Consider the following 24,251-nt stretch of genomic DNA (forward strand, 5'->3'; position numbering starts at 1 on the left):
TACGTAAACTGATCTAACCATGAACATGGATGTATGTCATTCTTAGAATTGCGAAAGATCTTAAATTTCCGAACAGTCAAAAAGTGTTTATAGTCGAAGTTTTCGCCTCGTGGCGACAAAGACCTACCGCGTCTGTCCCAGTCCCAATGTCGATTATTGTCAAGTTCGCGCGCCTGGCGCTCTCTTGTTGCATCCCGTAAATGAAACAAATTATTTTCTTCAAAGCCCTCTGCTATCTGTGATTCTAAATTTCTTTTGCTGTCTTTTCCTACGATTTCGCCTTCAGTTTGTTTGACTTGCATTCGTAATGCCTCAAATTCCTTTTTAACGCATTCATTAAATTTTCCCTGATTTTCAACATTCTTATTTATGTTCTGGTATTCTTCAGTTTCTGCAAATGGCAATGCAACTGTATCATCCGAATCTCTGTCCCCATTTAAACTAAGACTTGTCAATTTATATGAAATCTCCCCAACTCTTTCCGATAAGTTTACGTCTTCCGTAAGTGTCGCAACTCGGGTTTCGGTATTGTCACATTTAGTAGTTGACTGTTCACACTGTTGCGTTAAGCCATTTGGTACGGATTCCTCAATTCTTTCAAATATTTCTTCCTTATCGTGTACACGTTGTAAATTTAACTCTGAAAATATTTGTACTATCACGCGATCTCTTTCTTCCTGTTCTCTATCTTGTTCCCTTTGTCTAATCTCTACTGCAATTAATCTATTATTGTGAGAATTCAAAATCGGTTGTACTTCTCTGATTTCTTTCTTTAACTCATCTTTCATATTTTTGAAACATGTCCCTATTCGTGAATCTAACCGTGTTTCCAAAGTTCCCATCTCTGTTTTAAATTCAGATCGAAACTGCTCCACTGTTCCCCTATATGTTTTTAATTCAGATCTCAAAGTTCCCATCTCTGTTTTAATTGTTCCTATTTGTGATCCCAGTGATTCCATTGTTCCCATCTGTGTTTTTAATTCAGATCCAAACCGTGTTTCCATTTTTAATATAGCACTCATCAACTGCTCCATAGTAACTGATTCGAAACTCCTTTCGCCCCTAACATTTCCCGCAAAACCAGTTTCCTTCGTCATAACTGTAAAGCTATCTGTGTTCGATACTATTTCAGAATCTTCTATCGTTAATCTCGTATTCTGTGAATTTCCTGATTGAGAAAAATTTTGAAATGTTTTCAACTTCATTATCCATCATACTGTTGTCCTGTGTTGGCGAGTTCGCCATGTCAACAATTTCGTCATTCTCACTATCCATCATTTTTGCCTTTTTCATCGATCGCGTAATCATTTACAAAACATACAAAACTCGTCACGATATGAAAATTACACACAATGACACTTTATCTCCAACAATACCATTCACACGAAATGTTTACCTCAAACACGATTAATCGAACAATTGAAATAATTGCACTAATTGTCAAACACGTAGACAAGACAATGAAAATTAAATTCTGCCAATATACCATTAAAAGAATGACAATTACCAAATCTACTCATGCAAATAGACTACAATTACTAAACTACAACTTACTACAACAATACTACTGTCTACTATTTTTACAATCAGAAGATTCCAAGGGACGATCCGAAGCAGCGGTCGCCACGTGCATGGGGGCTTAATTAAAATATGATGAAAATATTTTTAATTTTTTGCTTCAGTAGCTGTCTGTCCGTTTACGCAGTATCGTAAACGGTTGGCCCTGACTAGTATTATTACGCTATCTGACTGCATAGAACAATAACAAAGAATGAAATGGAAATTTTCATTAACACAATTAATTAAGTCCCCAGCAACTATAAAACCTACGAAACCAAAGCACAAGTATAACTGTTCTGTGTGTGGAAGTATGACTCAACGTACGCATCTGGCACGGTTCTTCTTCAACAACACAAGAAATTTTAAATATCATTTATACTGAATTAATTAAAGGAAATAGAAATACCATAATTACTCAAGAAAACCAGAATTACACTCTAATCCCAGAACACAAGCCAGATGCTTTGTTGACTGAACCTGTAATGAAGCATTATTTACGACATTAAATAATGAAAAATAAATCAAGTTTCGTTACCTTCATATATTGACCAAAATCACTCTAATCATTACAATATATCTCCACACCGACTCGCTATTACCACATCTCAACAAGAACTTTTCAGTATCACATCTCAGCAAGCACTCCCTACTAGCACATCTCAACAAACACTCTCTGCTACGAGTTCTTAACAAGCACTGACTACCATGAGCTCTCCCCAAGCACTGCCCACTACGACATCTCAATAATCACTGCCAGTGGAGGCGGTGGAACAATACTCTCTAGCGCGATCTCTGGCGCTGTGGCTCAGTGTAGCCACCTTTCAAACTTTACAATCACAGTAATGGACACTACACAAATCAGACACGTGACACACTGCGGTGGGAGGTATTGCAGAATGTTTACCATATTTTTTCCAATGATTAGGTAGAAGAGTTTGACAGAGCACTTAAAAACCTGAGTCGAAACAAGGCCACGGGAATAGACAACATTCCATTAGAACTACTGACAGCCTTGGGAGAGCCAGTCCTGACAAAACTCTACCATCTGGTGAGCAAGATGTATGAGACAGGCGAAATTCCCTCAGACTTCAAGAAGAATATAATAATTCCAATCCCAAAGAAAGCAGGTGTTGACAGATGTGAAAATTACCGAACTATCAGTTTAATAAGTCACAGCTGCAAAATTCTAACGCGAATTCTTTACAGACGAATGGAAAAACTGGTAGAAGCCGATCTCGGGGAAGATCAGTTTGGATTCCGTAGAAATGTTGGAACACGTGAGGCAATACTGACCCTAAGACTTATCTTAGAAGAAAGATTAAGGAAAGGCAAACATACGTTTCTAGCATTTGTAGACTTAGAGAAAGCTTTTGACAATGTTGACTGGAATACTCTCTTTCAAATTCTGAAGGTGGCAGGGGTAAAATACAGGGAGCGAAAGGCTATTTACAATTTGCACAGAAACCAGATGGCAGTTATAAGAGTCGAGGGGCGTCAAAGGGAAGCAGTGGTTGGGAAGGGAGTGAGACAGGTTTGTAGCCTGCGACCGTAGCGGTCGCGCGATTCCAGACTGTAGCGCCTAGAACGGCTCGGTCACTACGGCCGGCCGACTGGGTACAGTCTAGCTGACTCACCTCATAATTAAACAAACAACAACAACAACAACAAAAGAAATTTAAAAATTATTAGTTGATAATTGTTAAGCACACGACACAGAAGCAGCTGTGGAAGACAAAACAAATAAGTTGAGGATCCAGATGGAATCTCATTTCAGTCTTACACAGACTGCCCTTCGGCACTGATGCCTTAGTTAGCTTGCATTTATTGCGAATCTCACCCAGTAGGAAGTTGCAAGTGACTGGAACCAAGATCAGGAGACTCCAGTCTGTAAGAACGGTAAAAGAACGGACCCGCGAAGCTACAGACCAATGTCCTTAACGTTGGTTTCCTACAGAATTCTTGATCATATTATAAGTTTGAATCACATAAGTTTCTTTGGGAGGGAGAATTCTCTATCAGCAAGTCAGCACGGATTTAGGAATTATTGCTCGCACGAAACCCAGCTTGTCCTTTTATTGCTTGGTATCCAGAGAACGATGGATAACAAGCTACAGGAAAATTCCATATTCCTCGATTTCTGGAAAGTATTTGTCACAGTGTCACACTGCAGATTATTAACAAAGGTCCGAACACACAGAACAGATTATCCGATATGTGAGTAATAGGTGCCAGTACTTCTCCTGGACTGCGGGCGTTTATCAGAGACAAGGGTATCGTTAGGAGTGTCTGAGGGAAGTGTAATGGGACCACTCTTGTTCTCTATACACATAAACATTGTGACAGGGTGAGCAGCAACCGGAGATTGTTTACTGATGACGCTGTAGTCTACGGGAAGGCATCGTCGTTAAGTGACTGTAATAGGATATAGAATGACTTGGACTGAATATTTCTTTGGTGTGATGAATGGCAGCTTGCTCGAAATGTTGAAAAATGTAAATTAATGCACATGAGTAGGAAAACCAATTTTATAAAGTCCGAATACAGTATCAGTGCTGTGTTGTGCTGTGCACCTGGGTAGCTGTGGGGTCAGCGTAGCTGAACGCTAACCGAAGGGGACCGAGTTCCATTCCCCGCCCGGTCGGAGATTTGCTCCGCTCGGGGACTGGGCGTTGTGTTATCCTCATCATCATTCCATCAATACCGAAACGAAAATCTCCTAAATGAGGTCGCATAAAAAGACGACACGACAGAAAGACAAAGAGCTGTGCTGCTTGACACAGTCACGTCGATTTAATATCGTGGCGTAATATCGAAAAGCGACATGCAACGGAAAAAGCACGTAAGGTCGGTTGTAGGGAACGTGAAAAGTCGACTTCGAGCATATTGGGAGACTTCTTGGAAGGTGTGGTCCATCTATAAGGGAGACTGCGTACACGCCAGTTGTGCGACCCATTCTTGAGAAATGCTCGAGTGTTCGGGATCAAAGGAGAACATCGAAGCAGTTCAAAGGGTGTGCTGCATTTGATACTGGCAGGTTTCACCGTCACGCAAGTACATTCTAAGGCAAAAAAAGGACACAAAACGAAAGAATTATCTGAATGGGACGGAAACCGGTGATGTACTTGTGCAGACAAACAAATGAGTACAGTTCCAGAAAAACTGGATGATGTATTCAAGAGCAAGAGCTTGGGAAGCGACCTCCGAGATTCCTTTGCTACCGTGAGGCGATACGTAAATAAATTATTTGCTGAATTTGGAATTGTGCTATAAATTTCCCCAGTGCGATTCTTATGCGCTTAATGACATCTGACTGTGCAGTCCCGGCCTCTGTTAAAGAATCGGATTAGGTGAAGTCGCTTGCCTCATAGAAAGTACACTACTGGCCATTAAAATTGCTACACCACGAAGATGACGTGCTACAGACGCGAAATTTAACCGACAGGTAGAAGATGCTGTGATATGCAAATGATTAGCTTTTCAGGGCATTCACACAAGATTGGCGCCGGTGGCGACAACTACAACGTGTTGACATGAGGAAAGTTTCCAACCGGTTTCTCATACACAAACAGCAGTTGACCGGCGTTGCCTGGTGAAACGTTGTTGTGATGCCTCGTGTAAGGAGGAGAAATGCGTACCATCGCGTTTCCCACTTTGATAAAGGTCGGATTGTAGCCTATCGCGATTGCGGTTTATCGTATCGCGACATTGCTGCTCGCGTTGGTCGAGATCTAATGACTGTTAGCAGAATATGGAATCGGTGGGTTCAGGAGGGTAATGCGGAACGCCGTGCTGGATCCCAACGGCCTCGTATCACTAGCAGTCGAGATGACAGGCATCTTATCCACGTGGCTGTAACGGATCGTGCAGCCACGTCTCGATCGCTGAGTCAACAGATGGGGACGTTTGCAAGACAATAACCATCTGCACGAACAGTTCGACGACGTTTGCAGCAGCACGGACTATCAGCTCGGAGACCATGGCTGAGGTTACCCTTGACGCTGCATAACAGACAGGTGCGCCTGCGATGGTGTACTCAACGACGAACCTGGGTGCACGAATGGCCAAACGTCATTTTTTCGGATGAATCCAGGTTCTGGTTACAACTCATGATGGTCGCATCCGTGTTTGGCGACATCGCGGTGAACACACATTGGAAGCGTGTATTCGTCATCGCCATCACCCGGCGTGATGGTATGGGGTGCCATTGGTTACACGTCTTGGTCACCTCTTGTTCGCATTGACAGCACTCCGAAGAGTGGATGTTACATTTCAGATGTGTTACGACCCTTGGCTCTACCCTTCATTCGATCCCTGCGAAACCCTACATTTCAGCAGGATAATGCTCGACCGTGTACGGGCCTTTCTGGATACAGAAAATGTTCGACTGCTGCCCTGGCCAGCACATGCTCCAGATCTCTCACCAATTGAACACGTCTGGTCAATGGTGGCCAAGCAACTGGCTTGTCACAATACGCCAGTCACTACTCTTGATGAACTGTGGTATCGTGTTGAAGCTGCATGGGCATCTGTACCTGTACACGCCATCCAAGCTCTGTTTGACTCAATGCCCAGGTGTATCAAGGCCGTTATTACGGCCAGAGGTGGTTGTTCAGGGTGCTGATTTCTCAGGATCTATGCACCCAAATTGCGTGAAAATGTAATCACATGTCAGTTCTAGTATAATATATTTGTCCAATGAATATCCGTTTATCATCTGCATTTCTTCTTGGTGTAGCAATTTTAATGGCCAATAGTGTATTTTTGCATGTAAATTATCTGCATCAATTTAATCTCACGAAAATTTATGACTTGGTTTTAGGAAAGGGTTGGTGTGACGATATATGAGTAGCTTGAAGTAATGGGAAAGATAATCTGATTTGTTCCATTTGACAGTTACATGTACTAACAAACTGAATTAATGAGGTGATGCCTCTTGAGTGCGGACAGATTAATATCTTGATAAAGAGAAAGGAGTATAACATGAATCTTTAACTATAAAGCCTGGCAATGCGGATTAGTACTTCCCCTTAACTGAATGATTCTAGGTCACGTTCTTTCCATCAATAGCTATTCACAGAAATAATGCGAGAATGTGCTTCGACGCTCAATGGGTCAATGGCCACCTATTTACCTTCTGTGAGGCTGATTGTACTACGGCCGGAGCTGTGTATATTACCTACTCTGCTCTTCTCCACCACGACAGGGTCCCCAGCCGGCTGTTCTCATTGTGCTGTTATGCCGATCAGGCGTGATGTCGCTGCAACCATAATGGCGCGCGTATACGACACAATTCCGTGAAATTATCCAGAGTTCAGAATAAGGTACACAGCTACTCCACAAATAGTCCGTGTCGCCCGGTACAGGGTACTGCGTCCTTTCGTACAAACGCAGAAACGCTAGTGTCTCCTTTCTACCAAAATCTAGTGTGGCGTGCCGCTCCCCTGCTATGGTTGTCCAGTCGCAACCTTTTAACAAATTTTTCGCCATTGAGTGCCACTTCCGCTCGACCGTGAGCGTGCTGTAAACTCTGCTTACATCATGTCGATATGGCCAATCGCGGTCGCCTGTGGGAGTCGACTCTTCGTTGGCGAGAGCGTCTAAACGGACACATTCCGCTCCTCTGTCCGACGCTTGGAGCTGGGGATTCGTGGAAGTACATTCCTTGCTGGCAATGTCGCCCGCGACGCTTTTGTGAGCCCAGGCCGACACGGCCGAGGGTGAAACTGCGTCTCCCTGCGTTACTCACTTTGGAGAGACATCTGCTCGTCTCGCAGAGTTTTGCAGGAAGTGCTGCCTGCCTGCCGGGTAGCATCAAAGCCCTGCCGCTGGAGTCCGGCCTGGCTGGGCAGCAACTCTTGCTGTGCTGCTCCTTGTAAAATTCGACCTTCGGGCTAACGCGCTGCTCACTTACCGCCACCGGCATCCTGACTACAATCCCGTACGAAACCCTATCAGCAAAAATTATTTGCACTTGACACAATGCAGTACATTCTCATTGCTCATCCCTTAGCCATCTCCGTTAGCACAGTGCGATGAACCGCAAATTTGTTCACATCCATGCTCTACTTGTCATTACTGCCCTAATTAATTATTAAAAAATGCAAAGTGGCCTCTGATGTGGGCGTTGCACTCCCCGTGCATAGCCCATATAGGTTGCCACCTTGCAAGATTCAGAAATTGAGAAAATCAATAACGAGTTGGTCCCCCTCTGTTCCTTATGGAAGCAATTATTCGACTGAGCACTGATTGTTAGAATTTTTGGATGTACTCCCGAGGGATATCGTGCTAAATTCTGTCCAATTGGCGTGAAAAATCGTAAACATCGCGATATGGTTGGAGGGCCCTGTTCATAATTCTCCAAACGTTCTCAACAGGGGACAGATCCGGCGACCTTGCTATTCAATTTGGGGTTTGACAAGGAAAATTTATTACTTCAGTCTATTATTAAGTTACTACGGTTGGCGTAAGCTTATTAAGTTCAACAATTAATTACGATAACCAGTCTGAAATTTACTCTTCACCGTCTATGCAAATAATTTGATAATTAACATATTTTCTCTTGATAATTGCGTGACACACTCGGTTCAATAAGGTAAGGATTGGAAGGAGCCTACTTGGTGTTATTATCGGGTGGAATGTAACTGCAACACTTCGATTATAAAGTGCTTGTTATTAATTGTTCAACTTCAGAGAAAAGCACAGTCACTGGCAAGCCTTCTATAATTTTATCCTACGAAAATTACGTAGATCTTACTTCGCTCGTTGTCGGTGGATCGACGGAAGTCCACGGTAGCGACACAATGTGGCATCGGGCTTTTACTGTTGCGACTTGGGCCTACAGTGCGCTTCACATTTAAGTCCTCGTTTCTTCAGCACTATGCCCATTAATCCATAATAACTTGCCCGGCCATGCTTCCAGATATGCCGACCATTACTTTCCCGTCGTACTTAGATCCACACACTAGCCGTTAGATGTAACACAGCTAGGACTAGCAGCACTCGACTGTACTTCTTACTCCGAACACGGCTTTACTGCTACTACTACCCGCTGGCGCGCTCCCGCGCCCAGAGGCGCGACGAAACAATCTCTCCGACTTCAACGTTAACTCAATATGCCCTGACTTTCCAGTGTTAAATATTACATAATTTAAACATAGTATTTACAATACATATTTACACTAGACAATACATCGTATACAGACAGTTTCATGTGTTAAGTAAGCGAAAAAATTCGTAGCAAGGACTGCGTTGTAGCGTCACATATGCCCCACGTTTCGTTGATCTTTATCGGCAGATATAGACTCAACAAAACGCCCAGAACGTAACAACCAGCCCTTGCGCGTTCAAAACACTTCAAAACATTACATACATTTACAGTAATTACTCACTCTTTCCGTAAAACTTAACCTATGACACATTTGACATTCAATACTTTTGTATACATAATTATTAAAAAACATCCTTTACATTAATTATTTTCCTTGTACACTATTTTGTACACCATTCTAAATCTCTTTAGTACAGCAATTAGCTGCAAATTACAACAAACAATAGTAAATATTGTGGGTACAGTAATTTATCATCACTTCATATTAATTAAACGGTAAGCCTGTACCACAACCAGATAAAAAACTCTATTAATTAACTCACACAGAGTATACCATCTGCGCCCATACCTAAACGCAACTATACTGGCACTAAGCAAAAACACATATTAATTAGCTCACACAGCCTGAGCATACCTGTGTCCGTTTTAACCAATTATCACGTAAACAACAAAAGAATATACTAACTAATTCACACAGCCTGTGCATAACAGTGTCCACCTGAAATTAACCAGAATTACAACACGCATATTTGCACTTGTATAATTTGCACACACATTTGTGCTAGTCGGTGTTGTATACCCACAACTTTTCTCATCTCCGTTAGCAACGAAAATGACATTGCTAGTGCACTGCCTTGTGCACTCCTTTTGTTACAGGACTTTTATCTTTTGGGTGCCCGCATGTTATCCACGTCCAATAGGCACCTCTTTCACCACTATCATTTCCTGCACTTTAATTAGTGCCCACTTTAATGTATATATCCACCCGTAAATTAAATAAACAGTCTTAGTCCATTTGCATTTACTGCCAATACACAGTGTACACTCTTATTTATTTATTTGTCCATATAAATCTCTTTTTCAGTACATATATTGTACACAGGATATTGGACAGAAAACCTTTTTAGCTATTGGATTTTCAAATGTCAAACATAAATTTTATAAATTTTTATGACAAATTGGATCTATACAGTTAATAATTACAAATTTTTGAAATACTGTATATTTATAACTTATTTCTACAATTTTTTCTTGCATAAGATACTGTGAGACTGAATAGTAGCAGTTTTTCAGAAGGTAGGATGTCACAGACTTTTTAAAGCTTTGTAGTTCAGTAAGAGATTTTATATGTCTTGGTAATCTGTTGTAAAGTTTTGTTCCTGCATGATATACACCTTTTTGCATAATGTGGTGTTACAATGATTGACATGTATGTCACTGTCTGACCTGGTACTGTAATCATGTACACTTTTGTTTTGAGGAAAAAGGTTTTCTTTTCTCAGTATGCTTTTTTTGACATGCATGACTACTTCCAGTATATAAATGCAGGGAAGGGGTAGGATCTTCAGATCTTTAAAGAAAGGTTTGCATGATTAATTACATTAGATGTCATTTTTCATTTTACTTTACAAATCACAAAATATATCCTATAGCTAGTAAATAAAACCTAATTCTCTTGTTCATTACTATAATCTACTATTTACATTAGTGTCCGTTATATATGCACAAACTTTTCATACCACATCAATGACTTCAGCCATTCTTAATCGAACAGTGTATGAATACATCAACGCAAAAAATTTAATCATTTCTGCTCTGACTGTGGGTACACTAGGTAGAAAGCGTTAGGATGGGGAATATTTTCGATTGCAAATGGGCCATTATAAACAAATTTAAACTTAGCTATTTCATTGTCGATTTCACTCGACTTTTCGTGGGTTTTCACCAGGACTTTGTCTCCTACTTTACATTTTGCTGGCTTCAGATTCTCACCGTGCCTCTTAATCCGAGCCTCAGCACGTTTTTTCATCTTTTCTATCACCATTTCTTTCTTCTGAATAATGTCTACATCTTGTCTGGATGGGAAATCAATATTTCCTCTACTATACTCTTGGATTTAACACCCAACATAATTTCCTCTGGTGTGAACCCTGTACTTTCATGAGATAATGTATTCATAATCCTTTCAACATTTTCTACATACCTGCCCCAAGCTTTGTGGTTGTTGTGGCAGTACGTTCGAAAGTATCGTCCTAATTCTCGCATATACCGCTTCGAAGGGTTACTGGAGGGGTGATATGCCGATATGTGAAGAACCTCTATTCCTCTTTCTCTCATCCCCTCATTCCAAATTTTTGAAATAAATTGCGGTCCGTTTTCGGACAATAGCGCCTTCGGTACACCTATCTTCACGAAATAATCTTCACTGAATTTACTGAATACTGCCTTGGCCGTAGCCTTACGCAAAGTATATAGCTTTACAAATTTTGTAAACGTGTCTAACACGACCAAAATGTATGCAAAATTACCAGATGTCTTCGTTAAAGGACCGTAAATGTCCGTTGCTAGAATTTCCAAAATATCCTTCGGTTGAATACTTTGCATAGGGCCGCGACTGGCTGCACGGTAACCTTGACAATGTGTCAGCTACGCGATTGTCTACTCCTTTCACATGACAAATTTCGACATCAAATTGTTGGATGTACAAAGCCCATCTTTTCAACCGGTCGTGTAATAAACGACACGTTTTTAGAAACGTCAAAGCTTTATGGTCAGTGTGCACAATCACTTTGCGTCCCCATAAAAAACCTTTAAATTTTTTAAATCCCCAAACAATGGCTACCACCTCTTTCTCTGAAACAGTATAATTTCTTTCGTATTTAGTCAAGGTCCTGCTCGCAAAAGCAATGGACCGACACTCCTCGGTATCGCCTTCTCCTACTTCTTGGAAAATGTGCACCGCAATTCCATAATCACACGAGTCTGCCCCATGTGAAATGGCATTGCTAAATCCGGGTGATACAGTACTATTTCCTTCACAAGCTCATCTTTCAATCTCTCAAAAGCTCTTTGACACTTCTCGTTCCAAACAAAGGCACTGTTTTTCTTTAACAAGTCGCACAAATCGGGATTATTGAACGCTTGCCCTTCAACATTTTTACGATAAAAATTGCAAAGACCCAGGAAAGCTTGTAATTGTTTTTTGGTTCTCGGTGGTGGACAATTTCTTATCGCCTCCAATTTTTTCGGATCTTTGGTTATTCCTGAAGTTGTTATAATGTGGCATAAAAATTCAATTTCCTTCTTCACCAACTCGCACTTCTTTAATTTCAACGTCATCGCTCCGTGTCTTAATGCTCGAAATACTTCATTCAAAAGCTCGCAATGTTCCTCCCATGATGACGTCGCTATCAGCAGGTCGTCAACATAGATTGTAATCCGGGAATTCAGTTCTTTTCCCAGTACACTGTCGAGCGCTCGGATAAACACCGACACAGACGTGTCCAATCCGAAGGGGATAACTTTATACTGATAACACTTTCCTGCAAATAGGAATGCTGTCAGTTTCCGTGATTCCTCTTCGAGGGTTATCTGCCAATATCCAGCGGTCATATCGAGGGTTGTGATGTACCGTACATTACGAAATTTCTGCAACACATCATCTAAACACTCTGGACGGTTCGTCTCACGCTTCACTACTTTGTTAAGTTCGTGGGCATCGATCACAATCCTGACGCTACTGTCTTCTTATTGACCAAAACGAGCGGGTTATTATATTGGCTCTTAGAACGTTCAATAATGCCCCATTCTTCCATGCGGTGTATTTCTTTCTGCACCGCTTCCCTTCGGGCTATCGGCATCTGATAAACCGGCCCATAAAACGGCTCCTGGGGAATCGTATCGATTTTATATTCAAAATCCTGCACGCGACCTGGTTTATCCGAGAATACTTCTTTGTTGTTAATTAAAATGTCATATAATCGGATTTTCTGTTCTTTTGTGACTCCCAAAATATTTTCGACGATCGCTGCAAATTCGTCGTCAGACGGCGATATCATGTTTATATTCCTAACATGATAACACTCTGACCCTCCACTCAGACCTTCATTCATTGGGAATATAATTATGTTCAATCTCGTCTCGTTAATGTCAATTTCCTGATCAGCATCATCAAAACTCATTTCTAATTTAAACTCTCCTACCAAACACATCATAATCTTTCTGTCACAATCTATAATCACTTTATACTTCGTCATCCAATCCATGCCTACAATCATCTCTGTGCTTAATTGCGGTATTACTAAAGAGTCATGTTCCATCGCAACATCCTTAATACAAAATTGCATCAGAACCTGCGTCTTAATTGGTTTGCTACAGACGCATGTAGCACCTATCACTTTTATTCCCGTAACAGGCATTTCTACCACCTCCGTTACGGCCTTAATCCGCTCGTAAAATGACGGCGAGATTACACTAATCTGGTTGCCACTGTCAATCAAAACTTGAACTTCCATACCGTATACTTTACTAGGTATCATTATCTGGTCACATGTTTTTGCTTCCTTACTTTTCTCTTCCCACAATAAATCTTTTTCAACTTCGAAATCACTCCATAAAGCATCGTTTCTCTCAATTATTTTATGTGGGAATTTTTTGGTTCTTCCCCTACTACTTTCCTTCGTTTGACACAAAATATGCTTTACGTCATCTGTATTGAACTGTTTGGCGGGTTTACTCTCACTAATATTATTACCTGGGTATATAACTTCTGCTTTGACCTCGTATTCGCTGAAATCGCTTGTTTCGCGCACCAAACTCATCACGGTGTCAGTTCACATGTAAACAGTGAATTATAATATAGATAGTGATCTGTGTTAAGAATGTTAACACTGATAATAGTTCATGTAATTTACATAATTTCATGATGTGCAGAGCTTCACACTCATGTGATATTACTGTATTCCTACAGTGAAAAGGCTTAGTTCTGATAATGACATGTATACATGTCAGGGGATTCCAAAGTCTGACGCGATGAAGCAAAATGAAAGTGACATGTTATATTCACAATTTTTGTAATGCTTGTGTCACAGGCCGATTTTTGTTGCTGCTGCTACTTGTAGCGAGTTGTTGTCATGTCATGTACCCACTGCTAGCAAGTCAAACATAGCTGTTTATATGTACGAGTAGGTAGTAGCTATTGGATACTTGTATAAATCAATTTGTAAAGTTTTTAAACAGTTGACTCGTTTGCCTTGTGATGAGTTGGGTTAACATTTGTTAAGTAAAATACGGAGACCTCGGAAAAAAAAGAAAGACACTTCAATCATGCAAACAGATAAAGGAAGGTTTCTGTGTTGTTTTGAGACAACCAGCTTTGGAGGATCCACTTGCCTTTAGAAACATTCTACAGTTAGAAAAGTCTGATGAATTACTTGAATTGATTACTCCCAATTTGCGAAAAAAGATACACTGATGAAAAGTGTGAGTCCATGTAATACCAAACCAGAAATTGCCTTGCGTTATGTGGCAAGTGGTGATAGCCTTAAATCTCTCCAGTATTTTGTCCGAGTTCCTCACAACACAACATCTGTATTTCTGCCAGATATTTATCAAACAATTTACAGCACCTTGGCACCATTTATCTAGGTAAGGTTTAATAAAACATTCTCAGGTTTCAAGCCGCATCAAGTGGTTAAATGCCCATGAACTCTTGGCAGAAATCTCCTCTGCCATTTCCAAGTGCTTAACTGTCACCTGAGTGCTGTTGCTGTGCTTATATAGCCACACCACTGTGAGTGACGTCACTGGTTCCTACTCCTGTGTAGTATAGGGTACTGTTTTGGCTCACTTAAACTCCCCAATCACAGGATCCCAGATCGTACTCAGCTTCAGTTCACCATCTTTATTGAGGGTGTTGTCCAATATTTTGATCTTTATTGCTTCATGTATTACGCTATCCCAGAAGCCATTGGTCCATTTAATAATAAAACTATTGTCAAATGCAATTCGGTGTCCATTTTCCAGTGTATGCTGTGCTACAACAGATTTTTTGGCAAAGTGTAGGTGGAAACACCTTTCACATTCTATGTGATGATGTTCAATAGTGCGAACAGTCTCACTGACGTAAAACTGCACACTCCCAAGCAGTATTTTGTATATTTCAGATTGTTCTGAGGTCTCCATCATCTTTCACAGGCATCTTTAGTTGCCAGATTTTTCATGGGGGCCTAAATACTGTATCAATTTTATGTTTTTTCCAAAGCCAGCTAATTTTCCCTGTTATTGAGACACAAACAGTAAAAACACAATCTTCTTCATGTCTTCTTTGTAGGTCTTTTGCTTACAGAGTTTAGATGAAACTGCTTGCAAAATCTGTCTGTTGTTTTAACAGTTTTCCACGAAATTTTACATAAGTGGCTCATTTCTCTCAGCAGGTTTTTGGCATTTTAGATGGTTTCAACTTGATGTACCAAAGTCCTCCATACAGACTGTTTGTGTGGTGGATGGTGGTAGCTGGCGTCATGCAGATACCGATCCGTGCGGGTGGGCTTGTGTCAATACTGTGACCAAGACACCTACTGAATTTACAACTGTCGAAGATATCCAGGAATGGCAAGGAACTGTTCTTCTACACTTTCATCATAAACTTCATGTGGTCATGGATGTTGTTGATGTGTTCCAGGAACTTTCTTGGGCTTTTCATGCCCACGAGGCCATGTGACAAAGGTATCATCGACATATCAATAAAAACAACTAGGCTTTGCAGGAGTTGTGTCCAACGCAATGTCTTCAAACTGCTCCATAAAGAGCTTTGCTATAACTGGAGCTAATGAGCAACTCATAGCAATGCTGTTTGAAATATTCTCCACCATGTAAAAAATATGATGACATCAGAGTATGTTTAAATAAATCCATGATAGTGTCCTCAAGGAGCAGGGACAGCGAGTCTATAGAGTTCTGTGATGGGCACACACATGAATGGGGAAACCAAATCAAAACTAACCATAATACCTCGTTCATCAATTCAATCAATGAAGTCTGCCATATTCTCTATATGGCGTGCGCAGTGTCCAGTGTGCATCAACAGGAGGCTGGCCAAATGCTTGCAAGTCTATAGGCCGGCGATCTGATGGTGTTCACTTAAGGTGTATTCTTCTTATGCACCTTTGCCAGATGGTAGAACATGGGTGGTCTGCATGCCTGAGGGAGGAGATTTTTAGTAACACTCTCTTCCAGTCATGACCATTTGAGAAGCCCCAAACTGAGCAGTATTATGTTGATCAGACTGTTCGCATTATTGAACAGCACTACACAGAACATGAAAGGTTCCCATTTACACCATCCCAAAAATCAGCTTTAGCAAAGTATGCACTGGAAACATGCACTGAATTGCATTCAACGATACTTCTGTTATTAAATGGGCCAACGCTTCTGGGATGGCACAATACATGAAGCAATAGAGATCAAAATATTAGACAACACCCTCAATAAGGACGGTGGATTGCTGGTGAGTGCAGCCAGGGTCCCTGTGACTGAGGAATTGTAGCGGGCCCGGTGCTCGCACCACCAAAACATTGCTATACATGGTGTGGGACTAGACACCAATGACGTCACTGTCGGTGGGGTGACTAGGTAAACATTGCAGTGGCATTCAGACGATAGTTAACCACTTGACAATGACAGAGGATATCTTTGCCAAAAGCTCGTGGGCATTTAACCAGTTGATATGGCCTGAAACCCAAGGATATTTGAGTAGCCCAGACGCAAAAGCCGCTAAATGCATTTTTTGTCGATTTTGAGTTGTGCATACTGTTCTATAGATTTTTTCAATATCTACATGATGGTTTCAGGGTGCAAAACCTTCTATAAACCATTGAAAACAGCTGTAGAAAATTGTGTTTGGTTGCAAAAGCCGCTAACTGCACGTTGTCTTGTGCGCAAAGTCCGCTGTATGCCAAACGTTATCAAAATCCGCCAAGTTGAACAGGCATGTCGGTCGCCTTGCCATGACTAGATGCAAAGAAGGCCAGCTGACATGAGACTTACCAACCTATACATTCAAAGCTACCTTTCAGTTTGTTAAGATTAGTAGGGATAATTTTTCAGACTTAGGTTGGCTGCACTGTAGCGAAAGCGTACGCAACTCTGAAGCTCTCACCGCCTATGCACTGTCTAGATATACGCTAGAAAGCGCAGTTCAGCTGATGAGAATGATGTTATTGACGTATTTACACGAGTGTTTTGAAAAAAATGACTGATTTTCTGGACGGTTTAAATGCAAAAGATGTTACAAACGAAGTGGAAGTAATTGAAACAGTAGGAATTCTGCAAGAAGTCGAACCCATCGTAGTAACCGCTTATGGCCAGAATGAGACCAAGGGCGACTGTCCCTCCTGGAAAACGAAGAGCGTCCTGACCAGTGGACGAGAAATGTTTCCAAAACAGAAAGATAAGACTCTGAAAAGTATTATTAAAGCAATGTTATGCAATGAAAATTGTGTTGACACTAATTGTTCTGACATAACCTCAACAAATGCTTGGTATGATATGTGGTCTCCTCTACACAGTGGCATAGTTTGAGCAGTTTAATAGGCAATTACTGTAAAACTGCAATTACTGTAAAACTGAAACTGGTAGCTACCTGGCAACAAAGTAAATGTTAAATGCAGTAGATCTCGCAGGGAGCAGCAAGGAGTGCACACGATCACACGTAGTTGTGCTATGCACTATACATAACACTGTTGCCAGATTGCTCCCAGTTTCAGTTCCTCAGGAATTGTCTGTTGGGGCAGGATTTCAAGTGACCACTGGGCGGGGAGAGAGTTGGCAGTAAAATATGAAATTTTCTACCAATCATGTGGTTTAATCTCGCCTTTTTATATTATTATTGTGCTTATTATATCTTCTCTTTTACCTGCATGTTCAGACATCTGCCTGCTTTTCAAGACCCGTGATGTGGTGTTCCCCCTCTCTCATCCCCAGTTCCCCACCCTATTTCTCCTTAATCACCATTTACTGCTTCTACATACTTAAGCATGGGACTTTGTATCAGACACAAACCAAAGAATTCCCAAAGACGCCTGATTCTAAACACCTCTTCGAAAAACTGAGATGTAACGAACTTCCCACGCAAGATGTAAGAAAAATTTACCAAACGTTTTACCTGAAAAGAACCTGAGAGTGGCAGGGCAACTATGTAGCTCAACATGACTCTACCACGTGTCCTAAAAGATGATCTGGCGAGGATGAACAAAAGAAATGAACCACCACCACCCATTTTTCTTTACCGAAAAAGAGGAGCAAGGAGATCGAAAATGTTGCAGGTTTGAAAAGCGTTTTTTGTGTTTTACTGATTAAGAAAGATAGGGTTACTGGGCTGTGCCACAAAATTTTAAAGCAAGATACAGTTCTCGCTGAGGCAAGAGGAGGTGACAGAAGACCCAAGCTGTATGAAGCGAGAAAAGAGAGTGGGAAAAATCACATTAAGAAGTTCATCCCCTTAGAGCGTCACTACTCGCGAAGAACCAACACCCAAAGAGTTTATTTAAGTAGCAAACCGACAATACCGAAGATGTGGACCATGTATTGTGAAGAGAACTCTGAAAAACGCTGTCAAATTCGATTACTACAAGAGCATTTTTTGCAAACCCAAGATTTCAATATTGGCTTTGTACCCCTTATGCTGATACCTTCTCGACATGCTCATCGCTGGAAAATCGTAGTGACAAGGAAAAAAAAGCGCCAAAAAGGAGAACCTGCAAACCCTGATCAGAGTCCATTAAAAGAGAGTTAACACATCCTACATAAAGCCGAAAGAAAAAACGAGGATGAAATAACTCTCAGATACAACAATCAAAAGAATCTAGCACCAACAAAGGTGTAGACCAACCGACCTGTTATTCACGCCAAATGCATCTTACCAACTTTTACAGTCTGCCAGGGTTCCTCGGCGTCCCTGCAGAAGGCCGGCACAGTGTTTTCGAACATTTGGTTGGAACATGAATATGCCAGAGGATCAGATCAAATAGCATCGATGGTTCATCAAGTACTAACTCACCTAAACCTTGAATTCGGTTGTTTTCCGACGAATGTGGGGCCAGAATAAAAACAGGACGATGATCAGCATGCTGTGTCATTTATTTCTTCTAGAAGCTCCCGACAGTCTAGAAGAAATAGAACCGTGGTTCCCAACAATGGGCCACTCATTCATCCCACCTGACAGAGTTTTTGATAACGCTGAAAGGCAACTTCGCAAGCTGAGCTTAATTGAAAACCCATCTGTATACATTCAGCACATTGTGAAATTTGCATCAGTAGTGCGTCTAGGACAAAATGAATGTCCTGTTGAAGATTGGAAAGAATACATGGAAGGCTCAGTGACAGTTACTGGTAACTGGAGATTCAAAAATACAAAAAATCGTGTTCATGAAAACCAAAAACAAGAAGATTTTCTAGTTCATGGAGAGTCCTGAAGTTTTGTTGCTCGAGAGGGGAACAGCATCCTAAACAGGAGAAAAAAATTTCAGCTAAGCAAAGGGTCCAACACCAATAACAGCAGGTGCAGAACTTTCAGAAGCCAAACTCGGGGACGTCAAAAACCTTTTGGAGCTCCACTTTGGTGAAGAGTGGGCGACTAACGACAAACTCAAATTCTACACCGAGGCGTTCAACGAGCAGGATTCGACTCCTAGAACCGTTCCTGCCGCTGCCAACCCCCAGTACGAGAGAGAAGCCAGAAGCGATTTTGAGTCGATGGATAGTGTTGAGGCCGATGTCATTTAAAAGCAATTTTCAGCAATTACATTTTCTGGAGTTTTTTCTCGCTGTTATAAATAAAATGCATTCTTCCGCCAATTTTTTCATTTCTAAAATTTTGTTGGTGTTTTACTAAGATGCAATTTGGTGCTTATTTTATCTTCTGCAATATCTTGTGATGTCGAAAGCATTCATTTGTGCTCTCTTTTTGACGTTAAATAAGTCGGTTTATGCCTGGTAAAATAATGTCACTTTCTTATTTTTATATGCACAGTTTTATAGAATTCTCGGACTTGTCTTTGAAATAAAACATATCTGTTTATATTTGCAATAATTAAATTCCAGCCTTCCGTCATTCCTAACATATCACCGAATAGCGGGTTTTGCAATCGAATGTTTGTTTCGTAATTGGATCGATACGTTTGCAAAACCGGCTAACCGCGTAAAGCGGGTGCAAAATCCACTAAGTTCATATTTCACTTAAGATTTTAATGTATAAAACACGATCGTAGATTTCAGCCATTAATACCCAGCAATTAATTATTATTTTACTTATTTTATATAAAGAAATGAAGTATTTAACTTCAATAGTTTGGATGGGACGAGATTTTCGCGACTATATCAGTTTCACTTATCATACAGTTAGCGGCTTTTGCATCTGGGCTACTCATTTGATTAATGGATTGCGTCACGAAAGCATGCATTCGTACATAAGGTAAGGTTTATTTGTTTACTGTGTTTATTCTAGATATAAATTTGTGAGTTAACGAGCATTGCGCTCTCATTTAAATAAATGGCCGAAAGAGTCAGCCTACAGGAATTGTGAAATGAATCCTGTCGTCCAGGACTGCGTGCCACAAAGGGTGCAGATTCACCACGAGATGGGGAAATTCAACGGCGCCTATTGAGGCCTAAGCGCTGTAGTGTGCGAGTGCAGTGTTGCCAACTCTATAAATCCCGAGTCGCTAGATTCAATATCAAAAGTCGCTAGAAAGTCGCTAAAACTGATTTTACTAGGGGTGTACTGAAAATGGTGCAATAAGCCAGTGTGTGTGTGTGTGGGGAGGCGGGGGGTACCGGTAATTGATATATTGTCTTAATTAAATGACGCATCATTTGCAACAACATACATATAAAATACGCTAACGTTTAATTAAACATGTTATCATAATTGATGCAACACATAAATTGTTGTTTCAATCACAGTAGTCAAATATACTAGAAATATACAACTATATTTGTAACAAAAGAAAGCAAGAACTCAAATTAGGTTACAAAATATATACATACCGGCGTGTGAGCTATTCATCGTCCTCACTCAGAAGATCGAATAACTCTTCTGTTTCATGCTCTGACAGAACTGTAGTTGATGTAGAGGGTTGAACGTCGCTCAAAAGATGATGTTGCACTTCGACTGGTTTTGTCGCAAAAGAGTAACTTTTGTTCGTTCCAATAAGCTCCAATACGTCTGACGGTATGTCAAAAGATGCACAATCTTTATTTTGTTTCTTCAGCTGGTCTCTCAATATGATCAAAGCATTAATTGTCTTTAACGATAACCTGTTACGTTGTTTAGTTTTTATAATGTTCATAGAACTGAATATTCTTTCCGCTTCTGTATTTGAGTGCAGTAAGCATAGAACAGTCATTGCTAGCTATGAAATCAAAGAAAAAGGATTCTCCCCTGCGGCATTTGTATACTGCAAAACCTCACTTCAAAATCGAACAGTGTTAGTAGTGTTATTTCACCTAATGAAGTTGATATTATGCCATTCTTGCAGCATACCCTCTATGAAATGGCCACGAAAACCCAATGCTTGGGCTACATCCGCTACAGCATTATTTTTATTCACTTTTAGTGTTTCTTCAAACATTCGGCATTGACATTTTTTTCAGGATTGTAACGATACTTGGCAGTCTTTGTTGTATTTCTTTTATGGGTTTCTGACTAAACTGAATGCATCTCTTCTTCAAATAAACTTTATTTTCTTCAGACAAACTTGACTCAGACAATTTCTGTTCAAACATAATGCCAAGGTTCGGTTTTGCGTAAATACATTCGCTTGGAACTGGTGTTGTCAACAAATCAACAGTTGGAAAAACTATGTTTTGTCCAAGTGACTGCATGAGAAATACAAGTGTATCTAGTAATTTAGTGGGGTCATTGTCTTCTCCTTCAAAAGCTTTTATTGCTATTTGTACGTCTTTTAAAGCATGTTTAAGGTAAAACATGTAAAGATGATTTGAGTAGTCACAATACATCTTGTACAAAAGATCAGCAGTGTAACAATTGTCTTGAACCATGGCAAGTGAAAAATGTAGCGTTAGTCTACCCACTGCTCCAGAATTCTTCGTATTGCTGGTTCAATTGAAAGCCAACGTGTTGCACAGACCTTCAAATTTTTTAATGGCTGTTTTCCACAATTTATTGTCTCATAAACTTTTTTATATTCCTCTTGTCTTTTGGGTGAAATGGAGAACCAATTGTAGGTTTCCCGTATAAGAAACTCTATGTTTCTAGGTATGGTATTCACTGACATGTGTGAAACTGCAAGCTGAAGAGTAACAAATGCAACAGATCAATACCAAATGCTTAAAACCATATTCTCTCTTGAGTTGTTCGAAAAGCCCATTGTTTATTCCAACCATTGCAGAAGCATTATCTGTGCCAGTTCCTACCGTATTAGCGATTGGAAGTTTGCGATCTTTCAAAGAATTCACAAGAACAGCAGCCAGATTTTTTGCATCTGCAGTTTCTACTACAGCGAGTTTGAGAAATGCTGATCTAATGGTTTGGTTGTTTACACTATAGTATCGTATAACGATACCTAGCATTTTAGATATTGATACATCTGTGGATTCATCTATTGGTACACTGTATTTTTGGTTACCTATTTCTTCAACCAATGATTGTGTAAAATATGGAGCCAAAACTTTGTACGATGTAATTGCATGTTTTTAGCGCCCTCATCACCGGAAAACACCTTCTTGCACAGTATTCCTAAATGATCTACAGCTAAAATAGAACAATGTTCAGCAATAAATAAAGAAAGGGCGCCTTCCGCTCTGCTTGCTATTCTAACTGTAGTTTTCGGAACAATTTTCACAGGTAAGGTGGTTTGTGTTCTTTTTTAAATCAATTTTTGGATTATGCTTAATAGTTTACGAATGCTTTCTAATATTACATAATTTAGCATAAAACTCTGTTGCACATACTTGACATCTTGCCTTGGATAAGTCTCCAACGACTCGTTTCAGCCACCCCTTGAATTCAGGTTCTGCTTCCCACGCATCCCGATATTTTTGAGCGTACTGCTTCTTCTTCTGCAGTAAATCCATTATGTAAGCCACTACAACATAAGTTTCACCAATTTATAATCACTGAAAATACATTAAAACTCAGGCGAACTAGAGCTCATGAAACAATCTACTCACTGGGTAACTCGATATCAGTCCTTTTGTTCATTGTTTAAAATGTAATAATGTCTGAGATACCCCCACCGAATTGTTCTTGCGTTACCACTGTGCACGTGGTAATAATTTGACTGCGAGTTAACATTTCGAAAAATTAGAGGTTGCTGGACAGAAATGTATTTAATTATACTTAATATTACGTATGTTTTTCGTCAATTCGAAAAATAAAGGGAGTTCAAAAGTTGAAGAATTATAGATCGATACGCTATCGACGATAACAGGCTAGTGGGTAATGAATAATGAATTGTTCTATAGTCAAGGTTTTCTTACTCTGTAGGCAACTCCCACATTCAGGTTTACTAAATGCTGAACAATGCTACAAGATCTGCTAAGAACTTAATTTAACTTAGTAAATCTAGAACAAAGTCAGTGTAGTACCCATTCTATAGTTAAAATCTTAGTTTTGTGAATGAAAATACTGGCCCAAAATAGTTTTGATTTGTACTTCAAAAGTCATCAGTACTCCAAAAGTCACCAGATAAGTCGCTAAATAATTTTTGTCGCTAAAAAGTTTTTTTTGTCGCTAAGACGAAGGCAAAAGTCGCCATTTCTAGCGACAAAGTCGCTAAATTGGCAACACTGTGCGAGTGAGACAGACGGGAACCTACGTCATAAGGAAACCCAGTAGAGGCGGTTTGTAGCCGGGGAGACGTAGCAAAGTTAAATATGGCGGACCTAAGATCGGCTACAAAGGGAAACATTTATGGAAAATATTTAATTCTGTAGCAATGCAGGGAATGAAGCCACAGTAGTTTTAGTCTACCATTCTCCATAAATTCTCATGGTGATCCCTATAAAACTTGAATGTTGATCATATCTATAATAGTTTAGGATTTACTGTTGCAGTGAAGTTAACAAGTTTTGTAACAAAGGCCTGAATGCTAAAATCTGAACACTTTGGTCAATCTTAACGATCGACATTTCATATAGATGCGCATCATTAAAATGACAGACGTAGTAAATATCAACTCTCTAACTTTATGTGTTTAAAAGATATAGTAGAATTTAAATTACCAGTATTTTTAGTTAAGCATCAGATCATCATTTCCTCCACCCAGTTAAAGGTTTAACACACTACGACAATAGGGAATTTGACTTTTGCGGAAACCCCTTTAAATGGTTAATTATGTAATTTTATTCTCATAACATACTTTTTTCCTTGAGAGTCTTTTTTTTTTCTTGTTGAAAAAGCGGCAATGAAACTCGTATATTTGAAAGCCGGTTAATACCCTCCATTCGAATCATATGAAGCCTGTTATGTCACTGGCTAGCATGTTGCTCCTACTGTCGTAAAGCTCATTCGTAGTGCGATCTCGTTGTGGAATCTATGTTTCGGAAAAAGGGTTACAAATGT

Source organism: Schistocerca nitens, chromosome 8 (assembly GCF_023898315.1).
Source record: "Schistocerca nitens isolate TAMUIC-IGC-003100 chromosome 8, iqSchNite1.1, whole genome shotgun sequence".
Classification (NCBI taxonomy): domain Eukaryota; kingdom Metazoa; phylum Arthropoda; class Insecta; order Orthoptera; family Acrididae; genus Schistocerca; species Schistocerca nitens.